This window comes from Phragmites australis, chromosome 12 (genome assembly GCF_958298935.1).
Source record: "Phragmites australis chromosome 12, lpPhrAust1.1, whole genome shotgun sequence".
NCBI lineage: Eukaryota > Viridiplantae > Streptophyta > Magnoliopsida > Poales > Poaceae > Phragmites > Phragmites australis.
In genome coordinates, this window is record NC_084932.1 from 17,629,194 (window position 1) to 17,642,589 (window position 13,396).

Below are 13,396 nucleotides of genomic sequence, written 5' to 3' on the forward strand. Positions count from 1 at the left end.
TGTAATGGCTTCTAATGACTTTTAATGGCCTTCTATCGCTTGTCCTCTGCAGGGTCCCCAGGCTCCGTATATAGGGGGCGTCGTACGTCCTCTAGAGCCTTCTTCCCATTCTTGGAGATAAACTTCCCTATTTACAATATATCCTAGGTGGCTACGGTCAGTTTTCATTCATCCAGGGATCCCCATCTTGGAGATAGAGATATGCCTCGAGAGTATGGTTGCTACTCATCAGTCATCGTCGAGCCCCCCACCAGTACGTGAAATGAGGCTTCGACGGGTCAAATACATGGCCAGCAAAGGTAAACATTTTGATTGAATGCATCATCGAGTAAGACTCGGGTTCCTGATTAGGATGATTCGTCCAACCGGGTTCTCGGGGTTCTCAGACCGTCTATTCAGGATTATGAATACCTCTGAGTCCTCGAGGAGGTATCCCATCCGAATAGGATTTCTGATTAGCCTAAAAATACCATCTCATCCTTGCAAAAGTACGGGGAGGAGAAGACTTTTCACTGGCCGGGTTTGAAAGTTGGACCATCGCAGCCGAGATTTCGGGTAGTGGTGAGAATCTTTTACGTGACTGGAGATCATGATTACACTGGGAAAACGCATGTGCATGGCGTCGTGGTGCGCCGAGTTCCCTGGGTTATTGGTCCAACTGCTCCCGCATGCGTCAGCCAACAAATGCGACGTGACAGGAAAGCAGGAGATCGTGGCCTCGAGTCATGCCATGGCGTCAGTTCAAGAGCCATTTCCGAGATCTGCCGCCCCATATAAAAAGCAAATGGTGAGCCCACTCAACATTCACCCGACGCCATGGTCATCGTCTACCTCCCGTCATCTCTTCGCGTCCCTCACTTTCCTTTGCCTCCAAAAAACCCCCCAAAAACCCTCCACCTATGATTCCTCCGACGCCATGGGCCGAAAGAAGATCGAGAAGGTGGAGAGCTCGACTGGCGGCGTAGTGGCGAGCGCGATCCCGGCCTGTCAAGAGTCCAACATTATGGAGGAGGTCATCCCCTCTCGGGCCTTAATTGCTTGAGCACCAGCGGCTGGGCAGATGATCCCAAATTCAGACATTACCTAAACTGTAGTTTTCCTTGATTTCTTCAGCTGTGGTTTTCGCTTCGCACCTTCCAGCTTTCTCCTTGAGGTGCTCGCTTTCTATGGCATTGAACTCATCGACCTCAACCCCAACTCCTTTGTCATGCTTAGCGTCTTTGCAAAAATGTGGGAGGCCTTCCTGGGTATGCACCCGTCCCTCGACCTCTTCAGGTATTTCTACCTCTTGAAGGGGTTTTAAGGCAAGGTCATCGGTGGTGCCGGATTTCACCTCCGGGAGGGAAAGATGGTGGAGTATATAGATTTTGCCACCAAGAGTTCCTGGTCGGGGTGGCACAAGAAGTGGTTCTACTGCTAACCCAGCCTACCGGGGCTTCCTTATCGGGGCCTACCCCTATTACCGAGGGCAGCGTGGATGGTAGAGTCGAAGGTGACCACCCTCTGCCAGACTGTTATTGGTGAGATCCAGTATCTGAAGGAGAAAGGGTTGATGGCGTATGATGTCGCCAGGGATTTCATCATGCACCGCCTGAGCCCTCTAAAGTCGAGGATCACCAGCGCTTGGTAGTTCACGGACGAGATGGACCCAACCCGAGAAGGTGATACATGTACTTATCAATCCCGAGTAGCAATTTTGGGAGGCAATGGGCTTATTTCTCATGAGTTATTTTTGCTTGTTGTTTTCCATAGAGCTTCTACCGAAGGTGGTAGACCAAAGGACCAAGCTCCTGTTTGACTAAGCCCCTGATTCTGGCTGCTCGAACATCCTGGTCCCCATCGTAGAGATAGAGGCCGATGCTCAAGAGAGGATCTTGTCGTAAGTCTCACGAACCTTCTCCTTTTCTTTTGATTTCATCGTCTTTCTGAGTAGTCGTAAACCGAAGTGGTGGCTGTCGTGAATCGTGACGATCCCTGGACGAGGACAGCCCAACCCGAAATTCGAGAAGGCGCTCGGGATGTGGACATGGACGACATCAAGATCATGGGGACCAGATGCTTGAGTGGAAGCAGTAGCGGTGCATCCACTTCATAGACCTCGTCCTTCATCAGCCGCAAGGCACTGGATGGGGACAACTTCTTCGTGAAGGTCGACTCACCGATTGTCATCTCTGGGCCACCAACGCTAGCTGCTTCAGCTTCCTCGGCTCCTGTTTCATCCGCAGCTCCTGAGGGCCCGGGCCCAAATCCTTTGTAAGGACCCGACCAAACAGTATTCGAACTAATCATCAGGAGGATCATTAACATAACCACAACCTTGACGATTAATCAAAATACCGCTCTTGCAGTACTAGCACGTGTTTTGTGCCCAAGGATCGAAACACATGCCTTCCAACATATACATCACAACACAGTTTAATAAAGAGCAGGTAATTAAACATTTATATTACAAGTCTTTAAACATGCAGTTGTTTCCACAATTTACATCAAAAGGAAACAACAACTACGCAGCGGAAGAAAACTATACAACAAAAGGATATGGAGCCACATGCCCTTAGGCTTCATACCAAAACACTGAGTTCGGAGTAGAGTGTGCTACTCCTGCCCACCACCCTGATCGGTAGGCACAAAGTAGCCGAACACCGCCTCTTTCTCGCCAACTTATGAACCTGCATCAACTTAACGGCAGCACCATGAGTACGAAGGTACTCGCAAGTCTTACACAATATTGGTATATATATTCCCGACTCCAAGGATCATGCATTAAGCTGGTAGCAAGAATTAACATGGTTAAGTTAATTAAGCGGTAGGCAACCTAGACATAGGTGTGAACAACTAACTTAACGAACATATATGAAACAACTTTGCAATAACCAACAACTAAGCATATGTAAATGTAACAACAAGTAAATAAATGTGAACAAGTGCCAACTCGAACCACCAACCACAAACCACCATACCCATACCATAATCACATGCCCAACCATAAACCTCATGCCATCATCCACAAACCACAACGAGAACTCTACGATCGGTGCAGATAAGCGATAGACATGCTCATAATCGAGAGCGTGGTAGTTCGAACTGTTTTTACACCCTGCAGGGGATACTCCTGGACCCACATGACACAGGGACCATATGGCTTGTGCCACTCGCGAAGTGCACACAAGGGGTTACCCATGTCAACCTTTCCCAACCAGCCCCAACCATTTGCGGCATGCATCGCTCAGCGCGGCGGTACTAGAACTACCCCCGAAGCAAACTAGTACCACTTACAAGCCCGCCCGCTCACACCGTCGATGTTCAGGCCCCTCAAAGCCACAACTGCAAAGGTATTCGGCTTGGCTACCATTATATCAGCCTGTGGTGAGTAAGGTAAGTGCTAAAGCTGACTACACCGAAGATCGGTGCTTAACCGGTGCAAGCGGTCTATGGTGCCCGGTTTTTCTCTACCGTCCTACCCAGGGGAACTCCACATACGGGCAGGCTAAAACCCTCCTAGCATAGCTCACACCTCGCCTCATACTCACAACTCAACCAACCACCACATCTCAACCACCTCGACATCAAGTATTTGTAACCATAAACATAACTGTAAGACAGGAGCAACCCTAAGCTCGCAAACAATGGAGTACGCCGCTATTCGTCTTCTACCGATGACCTAATGCATTGCTAAGCATACAAGTCGAGCTTACACCTAGACACAACATCATCTCTTGGCTACAAGGAACATACACGAACAGGTGACCAAGGTAGAAGAATGCAACGGCTTAGGTTCTACCTAAGGGTACCCGACGACACATGCATACATACATAAGCATATTTAACATTTTAGATTTCAAGTTAACCCAGTGCAATATGATAGATGCTTGCCTTGCTGCCCTGGACCAGAAAGGTGGGGTGCCTCCGAATCGCCCTCTCTCGTCGGGATCATCAGATCGGCATTCTCTAAAAAGAACAACGTGTGCAATGCCAAGAGTATGGATGAAATGCAACAATGCACCCCATAAGATGCGCAAAACATGTTAAAAGTGCGAACATGCGAGCTAGAACAAAATTGGGACTCAAACCAATTTGAAAAGTTGCCGAAAGTGCGGAACCTCTGGAGAAATCTCCAGAACCTCTGGACATATTCGGACTATCTACAAAATTATGCGGAACATCCGGACTTTGGCGAAACTCAGACAAACTCCAGACTATCCGGAGAATTCTCCGGACATATGCGGACCCTCCGGACCTTTGTCTGAACACTCCAGAACTGGGCTGAAAATGTGTTTTCGACGATTGATCGATCGATTCAACTTGAACACTAAACATACTCTACCTAAACGTGGTCATACACTATACCAAAGGGGTTTAGACTCAATTAACTACGAAACGTTCAAGATTCAAGCCATTTCAATGACTCATTAAACCTCAGCACGTATTTCACTATCCAAAGGAATTCAAATGCTCATTTCATGGCCCATAACATTTCTAATGTGTAGAGTATGTTAGTACAAGGCTAACAAAAGTGATTTCAAAATCTTAGGGCATAGTATCAATTACTAGTGACTTAACTAAGTTGAAACACATTTAATTAACTCATTAATTCTCAAGAGTATTTTCTGGAGTTCCAACATTTTAACACGTAGTTCATACTCATATGAAGCTAACGCAACTGGTCTCACATCGTTTGGAGATCGGATGAATTAATTACGAATTTTACAAGCCTCTACGCGCCTGATGAACAGTAACTGCCGACACTCCGCACTTTTTTCGGAGGTTCCGGACAATTTTTCGGAGGTTCCGGACTTTCCAGAACCTATCCTATTTGAGGGGAAACTTTGCCAAATCGATTTGCGATCTTTTTCACTCTAAAGGGGGATATGCTTGGGAGAGTTTAGAGAGTCTAGAACTTAACTAACCACCTAACAACTCAATTCCTAAATCAAATCTCATATAAATCCTCATTTTAGTCCAAAACCTCAAAAACTCATGAACTTTGCTAAAACTCGAAATCGACCAACCAAACCATGAATTCTCGCCATGGGAAGCCTAAGGGACTTACTCAAGATGCTCGTGGAGCTGGGTGACCATCGGGGAGTGGAGGAAATGCTCGAGAAACGAAGAATTCCGTTGTTCTTCTCGTTTTAACCCTAAACACCAAAATGAGCCAAGAACGATTCAAATCCTCCGGGAATTCGAAAATGAATTGGATGGATGTATAGCTTACGAGCTCATGATCGCAATGGTACCACATGCAAACCTTCAATCCTTCTCTTGAGCTCGGATTTTGGAAGAAATGGAGAGAGGGAGTGAGAGCTTGAGTGGGAGGGGGAGCTCCTCCTTGATTCTTTGGCCGGTTGAGCACGGGAGTGAGGGTGGGAGCAGGTGGGAGAGAGAGAGAGAGAGCAGGTGGGGGTTGCCGACTTGAGTGGTTGGAGGGAGTGGGTAGGTGTGGGGCCCACGTGTTAGAGAAAAGAGTCTGTTTTGACTACGAATTCAACTCCTTTCTCTCCCGAATTTCCTTCTCTAATCCAAATGATTTCAAACAAATTGCATTAGTACTCCGAATTATAATTACGCAAATTAAACATAATGCTTAAAAAGCATGGTTATGCTTAATTGCGTGATTAAGAATTTTGGGACGTGAAAAACCTCCCCCCCCTAAAAAGAATATCATCCCGAGATTCGGTACGAGTCGGGGAGAGAGCGATGAGCACATTGTGATGAACTTAGCACGCTGTGAGTAGACAACATGCTAGGAGAGATGAAATCCAAAACACACTTTCATTCACATGTCGATACCTAGACACATGAGAGACTCCAAATATGCTATATTACATCCACATTTACATGTTCTCAAAGAAATCAGGATACTCGGAGCGAAGCTTATCTTCCCGCTCCCATGTCGCTTCGGCTTCCATGTGATTGCTCCATTGAACTTTCAAGAACTTGATTGAACTTCGCCGTGTCTTGCGTTCGGCTTCGTCCAAGATACAGAGTGGCTGCTCACAATATGTCAAGTCTGGTTGCAACTCTTGGGGTGCAACATCAACGACTTCCGTCAGGACTCGGAGACAATTCTTCAATTGTGACACATGGAACACATTGTGCACGGCGGAGAGAGACGGCGGCAAATCCAATTGATATGCTACTTCTCCACACCGAGAAAGAATCTGGAATGGCCCCACATATTGAGACGCTAGCTTGCCTCGCTCTTGGAATTGGCAAACGCCTTTGAGAGGCAAAACCTTGAGATACACATGATCTCCAATAGCAAACTCAAGGTCTCAACGACGGTGATCTGCATAGCTCTTCTACCGCGACTGCGCGGTGAGAAGACTCTTGCGGATATTCAGAACATGGTCCTCCGCATCCTTGACCAAATCCAGACCGAGGAAAGCCCGTTCGCCGGATTTGGACCAATTCAGCAGCGTTCGGCACCATCGGCCATAAAGAGCTTCGAACGGCGCCATCTCAATACTCGCTTGGAAGCTGTTGTTGTAAGAAAACTCCGCGAACGGCAAGCAAATGTCCCACTTCTTCCCATAAGTGAGGACACACGCTCGAAGCATATCTTCTAGAATCTGATTAACTCTCTCCGTTTGACCATCTATCTGAGGGTGATATGCCGTGCTATGGAAAAGCTCAGTCTCCAAAGCCTCCTAAAAGCTTCTCTAGAAATGAGAAGTGAACTGTGTGCCTCGATCAGAAATGATCTTCTTCAGAATCCCATGAAGGCACACAATCCAGGTGAGATACAACTCTACATATTGCTTTGCATTGTACTGGGTCTTGACGGGAAAGAAATGGGCGGACTTAGTGAGCCGGTCCACAATCACCCATATGGAGTCATAACCATTCAAAGTCTTCGGCAAGCCGGTAATGAAATCCATGCCGATCTCCTCCCACTTCCAGGAAGGAATGGGCAAAGGCTGGAGTGTACCAGCGGGCCTGAGATGCTCGGCCTTCACCCGCCGGCAGACATCGCACTCAGACACATACCGAGCAATTTCTCGCTTTATGCAAGTCCACCAGAAGTGGGGCTTTAAGTCTTGATACATCTTCGTGCTGTCAGGATGAATAGACAGCAATGAGTCATGCGCTTCATCCAGAATCTTCTTCCTCAGAGCTTCAACCCTCGGAACCACTAAACGGTTCCCGAACCATAGAACGCCCAGATCATCTTCAGAAAAACACATGACCTGCCCAATCTTCCTCTTCTCTCAGATTCGAGCCATGCCCTTATCGTTCTTCTACGCTGCCTTGATCTCATCCAGAAGAGTGGACTTGATCTCCAGGTTCGCAAGATAACCATCCGGCACCATTTTGAGTCCAAGCTGCCGAAAATCATCACACAATGTGGAGTCCATAGGCAAGACTGTAAGACAATGGCAATGAGCTCTCCGACTCAAAGCATCGGCGACCACATTTGCCTCGTCGGGGTGGTAGTGCACCTCTAGCTCATAATCTTTGATCAGCTCGAGCCACCTTCGATGCCTCATATTCAAGTCTACCTGCATGAAGATGTACTTGAGGCTTTTGTGATCCGTGTAAATCTGACACAAATTCCCCATCAGGTAATGGTGCCAGATCTTCAGAGCGTGCACCATAGCTGCAAGCTCAAGATCATGAGTTGGATAATTTTCCTCGTTGCGCTTCAACTGTCGTGAGGCATACGCCCCAACCCTGCCTTCTTGCATAAGGACGCAACCAAGGTCAATGCCAGAAGTGCCACAATAAACACCAAAGCCCTTACTCACATCTGGCTGGGTAAGAACGGGAGCTATCGTGAGCAATTTCTTCAAAGTCTGGAAAGCTGTCTCACAGTGACTCGACCACTCGAAAGCATTGCCTTGCTTCAACAACTCGGACATCGGCTTGGCAATCTTGGAGAAATTCTTGATGAACCGGCGGTAGTAGCACGCGAGTCCGAGAAAACTTCGGATGTCAGTGACATTCTTGGGCTGAACCCAATTAAGCACATCCTGCACCTTGCTTGGGTCCACTGCAACACCGTTCTCTGACAGAACATGCCCCAGAAAAACCACCTCCCTGAGCCAGAACTCACACTTGCTGAACTTGGCATAGAGTTGATGATCTCTGAGCCGGCCAAGAACAATACGGAGGTGCTCAACATGCTCTTCATCAGTCTTGGAGTATATGAGAATGTCGTCGATGAAAACCATGGCAAACTTATCCAATTCCTCCATGAATACCGTGTTCATCAAGTACATGAAGAATGCCGGCGCATTTGTCAATCCGAAGGACATGACGGTGAATTCATATAGACAATAACGGGTCGAGAAAGCCGTCTTCAGTATATCCTCCAGTCGGACCTTGATCTGATGATAGCCCAGTCTCAAATCAATCTTTGAAAAGACTCGGGCTCCAGTCAACTGATCAAACAAGATGTCGATCCGAGAGAGCGGATACCTGTTCTTGACCGTGACCTCATTCATTGGACGGTAATCCACACATATCCGCAAAGTGTCATCCTTCTTCTTCACAAAGAGTGCTGAGCATCCCCAAGGTGAGGAACTCAGATGTATGAAACCCTTCGCAAGCAGCTCTTGCAATTGCTTCTTCAATTCTGCCAATTCATTTGGCGGCATCCTATAGGACTTCTTCGAGATTGGAGCTACACCAGGCACGAGATCAATAGAAAACTCGACTGCTCGGTCGGGCGGCATTCCCAACAATTCATCCGGGAAGACATCTGGGAATTCCCACACCACAGGAATACTCATCATATCCCTGGTGGGGACAGCCTTCAAGGCGAAAAGACAAGATTTGACACCCTCCAGCATCAATTGAATTCAGGTGCCGGACGGACCATTCAGAGTAACCGTCCGCTGAGCACAATCTAACACAGCCTTGTTCTTGGAGAGCCAGTTCATCCCCAATATGATATCAATTCCCTTCAAGTTCATCACCAGCAAGTTGGCCTCAAAATGCATCTCGTTGACAATGACTGACGCTCTAGGCACACACTGACTCACAACAACCTTGGCTCCGGGTGCATCTATGACATACGGCGTAAGAGTGGCACTGACCTTCAGCCCATATTGCCGCACATAACTCGCAGCTATGAATGAGTGAGAGGCCCCGGAATTGAATAGAACCACTGCAGAAAAGATATCAGAATTGAAACTCATACTAAATGTACCCATCAGGACGGTGTCACCCTCCTGAACCTCCTCGACGTTGGTGTGGCGTGCTCGGCCACGCATGGGAACGTGGGTCACCTGAGAAGACTTAGGCGCCGACTGAGCTGGTGGTGGCCGTGGAGCAGTCATCGCGGCTCCTGACCTCGGATGCGGGCAGTCCCGCGCATAGTGGCCGACACGGCCACAGTTGTAACAAGGGCTGCCGGAGCCACCGGTCACACTGCTTTGCGAACCCGCCGATCGTGGAGGCTATCCCTGTGGAGCGGAGAAAACCAGCCGCTACACGAGCCACATTGGACACGGAGCACCCGATGTCGGCACGCGAGATTGTGGAGGTAGACTCTCCGTGCTGGCGCGCTGCGAGCTCCTGCCCACAGAAGGCGAGGAACCCCTCTTGCGCTTCTTCTCCTCCTGGTGGTTCTTAAGCTTGAACTCCACCGTGAGGGACGTGCTCACCAACTTGTTGAAGTCAGTGAACTCGTGTGCGGACAACCGGTCCTGCATCTTCGAGTTGAGGCCATTGACGAAGCAGCGTTGCTTCCGCTCATCGTTGCTGACCTCATCAGGAGCGTACTGTGCAAGGTGGTTGAACACCTGCACGTACTCCATCACGGTTCAGCCTCCTTGCTTGAGGTCCTCGAACTCCCACCTCTTGATCTCAATGAGGCTGCTCAGGATGTGGAAAGAGCGGAAGGCCTTGCAGAACTCCGCCCAAGACACTCGGTGGTTGGCGGGGTGCATGGCCAAGAAGTTGGACCACCACGCGCCCGCCGGGCACTGAAGCTGATGGGCGGCAAAGAGCGCCTTTTTGTGATCCTCGCATCTGAGGAGAGCAAGCTTCTGCTCCATTAGCCAGTGATCGGCATCCAGAGGATCCTCAACCTGCGAGAAAACCGGTGGCTGAGTCCTCAGGAAATCTGAGAAGTCATCTCGGCTCCCGGCTCCACCCCCTCCCTGAGGAGCCGTGTTGCACACGAGAGCCTCAAGAAGCGCCTGATTCGTGTGGTGGTTCTGCTCAATCATCATGAGCACTTCTGCCATAATCGACGGTGGAGGAGGGTTGTTCTCATTCGACCCCTCCGGATCATTCACATCGCGATGAGTCCTAACCATTCTGTAACGACAAAACAAGGGGAAACGCCAAATTCCGACTTAGCATAATGCGTTCGCTGGATATATTGTTAGAATCCCGCAATACATGTATATGGACAATGCATGCGTGAATGCAACATGAACATGATGGTATGCTCAACACTATCTACCGTTTCTTTCTCAAACATGACTCTCTCCTACAAAAATCAAAATTTTACAGGCAGTGTATATAAACATCACCCTTTGCGCTAGAAAGAATAAGAGCGCGAACGGTCCTTGTGCATCTTGCCCCACGAGCGACAATCCATACGTCGTTGCCGACGTATTCACTTCCTGTACCATCACCTTACGGGACACCCCATGTAATCGCCACATCGGTAGACGACCATATCTCCCATCGTATGGTGGATGTTCATACGCTATCGCTAGCGTATTCACTTCCCATACTGATCACTGTACGGGACACACCGGGCCCCTGCCTCGCACCGGTTGAGCCCTCGATGTTTACCGCCATCGAGCGTCGTTCCTTACCTTTCCGATGATGCAATGCTTAGCACATGAATCACAAATGCATTATGAAAGTGAAACAACACTTCAATCGCCGCTCATAATACGTATAACGCTTAGGGGCATACGTATAGCATTTTCATACATATTAATCATGAAGAGGCATAACCAAATCTTAGTGAGTTGTTTAGGTGAAGTTGACCGCTTACTAAACAATGCACTAATTATGTTTAGGCTACTTAATTAAATCAAACTCTGATACCACACTGTGAGGATCCGACCAAACAGTATTCGAACTAATCATCAGGCGCGTCATTAACATAACCTCAACCTCGATGATTAATCAAATACCGCTCCGGCAGTCCCACCACGTGTTTTGTGCCCAAGGATTGGAACACATGCCTTCCAATATATACATCACAACACAGTTTAATAAAGAGTAGGTAATTAAACATTTAAATTACAAGTCTTTAAACATGCAGTTGTTTCCACAATTTACATCAAAAGGAAACAACAACTACACAGCGGAAGAAAAATATACAACAAAAGGATATTGAGCCACATGCCCTTAGGCTGCATACCAAAACACTGAGTTCAGAGTAGAGTGTGCTACTCCTGCCCACTACCCTAATCGGCAGGCACAAAGTAGCCGAACACCTCCTCTTCCTCGCCAACCTGTGAACCTGCATCAACTTAAGGGCAGCATCCTGAGTACGAAGGTACTCGCAAGTCTTACACAGTATGGGTATATATATTCCCAACTCCAAGGATCATTCATTAAGCTGGTAGCAAGAATTAACATGGTTAAGTTAATTAAGCGGTAAGCAACCTAGACATAGGTGTGAGCAACTAACTTAACCAACATATATGAAACAATTTTGCCATAACCAACAACTGAGCATATGTAAATGTAACAACAAGTAAATCAATGTGAACAAGTGCCAACTCGAACCACCAACCACCATACCCAGACCATAATCACATGCCCAACCATCAACCTCATCCATCATCCACAAACCACAACAAGAACTCTACGACCGGTGCAGATAAGTGATAGACATGCTCATACCCGAGAGTGCGGTAGTTCAAACTATTTTTACACCCTGCAGGGGATACTCCTAGACCCACACGACACAGGGACCATACGGCTTGTGCCACTCACGAAATGCACACAAGGGGGTACCCGTGTCAACCTTTCCCAACAAGCCCCAACCGTGTGTGGCATGCATTGCTCGGCGCGGCAGTACTAGAACTACTCCCGGAGCAAACTAGTACCACTTACAAGCCCGCCAGCTCACACCGTCGATGTTTAGGCCCCACAAAGCCACAACTGCAAAGGTATTTGGCTTGCCTACCACTATATCAGTGTGTGGTGAGTAAGGTAAGTGCTAAAGCTGACAACACCGACGATCGGTGCTTAACCGGTGCAAGTGGTCTACGATTCCCGATTTTCCTCTACCGTCCTACCTAGGGGAACTCCACATCAGGGCAAGCTAAACACCCTCCTAGAACCTCTCACACCTCGCCTTATACTCACCACTCAACCAACCACCACATCTCAACCACCTTGACATCAAGTATTTGTAACCATAAACATAATTGTAAGACGGGAGCAACCCTAAGCTCACGAACAATGGAGTACGCCGCCGTTCGTCTTCTACCGATGACCTAATGCATTGCTAAGCATATAAGTCGAGCTTACACCTAGACACAATATCATCTCTAGGCTACAAGGAACATACACGAACAGGTGACCAAGGTAGAAGAATGCAACGGCTTAGGTTCAACCTAAGGGTACCCGACGATACATGCATATATACATAAGCATATTTAACATTTTAGATTTCAAGTTAACCCGATGCAATATGATATATGCTTGCCTTGCTGCCTTGGATTAGAAAGATGGGGTGCCTCCGGATCGCCCTCTCTCATCGGGATCATCGGATCGGCGTTCTCTAAAAAGAACAACACCTGCAATGCCATGAGTATGGATGAAATGCAACAATGCACGCCCTAAGATGCGCAAAACTTGTTAAAAGTGCGAACATGAGAGCTAGAACAAAATTGGGACTCAAACCAATTTGAAAAGTTGCCGAAAGGGCGGAACCTTTGGAGAAATCTCCGGAAACTTCGAACATATGCGGACTGTCCGCAAAATTATGCGGAACATCCGGATTTGGGCTGAAAATGTGTTGTCGAGGATTCATCGATCGATTCAACTTGAACACTAAACATACTCTACCTAAACGTGGTCATACACTATACCAAAGGGGTTTAGACTCAATTAACTACGAAACGTTAAAGATTGAAGCCACTTCAATGACTCATTAAACCTCAGCATGTATTTCACTATCCAAAGGAATTCAAATACTCATTTCCTGGCCCATAACATTTCTAATGTGTAGAGTATATTAATACAAGGCTAACAAAAGTGGTTTCAAAATCTTAGGGCATAGTATCGATTACTAGTGACTTAACCAAGTTGAAAACACATTTAATTAACTCATTAATTCTCAAGAGTATTTTCTGGAGTTCCAACATTTTTAACACGTAGTTCATACTCATACAAAGCTAACGCAACTGGTCTCACGTCGTTTGCAGGTTGGATGAATTAATTTCGAATTTTACAAGCCTCTACGCGC